This window comes from Plasmopara halstedii, assembly GCF_900000015.1.
Source record: "Plasmopara halstedii genome assembly, contig: Scaffold_2904, whole genome shotgun sequence".
Classification (NCBI taxonomy): Eukaryota; Oomycota; class Peronosporomycetes; order Peronosporales; family Peronosporaceae; genus Plasmopara; species Plasmopara halstedii.
In genome coordinates this window covers 1,161,608-1,162,569 of record NW_020189809.1, presented here as the reverse complement: position 1 = coordinate 1,162,569, position 962 = coordinate 1,161,608, and positions in this window count along the sequence as shown.

The window sequence follows — 962 nt, the reverse complement described above, 5'->3', positions numbered from 1 at the left end:
ATATCCATGCCTTTTGTGTCTATGTAAATAAATATTTTTATCTTTGATTGATGGTATGGGGTGGTGTCAAAATCGTGACGCCATGAGATAGGAATGGATCGAACGTCCCTCGCCCGCAAAAAACAAATGGAAACATGGTGAAAGTCTTCTGTGCGCTCGTAGGAAAAGCAGGGAGTGCATTCTCCGTAACGATCGATGCAAGCGAATCTGTGGATGACTTGACGGATGTCATTGCGGAAAAGCAGAAATTCGATTTTGCTGCCAGCAAATTAGAGCTATATCTCGCCAAGAGAGGCAACACATGGCTAGATGAGGATGGGGCAGCAACTGTGGCGTTTAACGAAAATCAGAGGGCTGTGATAATGTATGACAATAGACATCCGCAATTTCTTGAGCACATGAATCCGTTGTTGTGGATTAAGAATCCAAAGTACCTCGGAGAGAAGTTTGAGACAAACGAAGGGGAAATCCATGTATTAGTGGTGGTTCAGACCAAAGATGGAGGCGTTAAACGGCAGCGGACGAAAAAGAATTGGAGGCACTTGTCAAAAAACTTAACGGTGGTGATGAACTCAAGGTTGGAAAATTGTTGGATACTCCGAAAATACCCTTTGGTATATCGATTGACAAAGGCTTGTACATCCGAAAGGAATATTGGGACCTTTATAATATCATTGAGCAACAATTGAGGTCAGATTCATCGCTGTGTAGAATTCTTGTGTGGGATTGGAAAGTCAGTGTTTGGGTTATTTTTGCTTCTGTTGTTCATGACGAAGCATAAGGATGTGGCTTACCGCCAGCTTAATAGATCATCAATCTACTTTACTTGGAGAACTGATTGTTACGTGAGCTCTTTTACGCCGCATGCTGGAAGGATCTACGATGGATTTTTTGATGGAAATGAAGCCGGTGAAGCATTGTGGGCAAATGAATTTAACCGTGCATTTCTGTTCGCCAGTCCA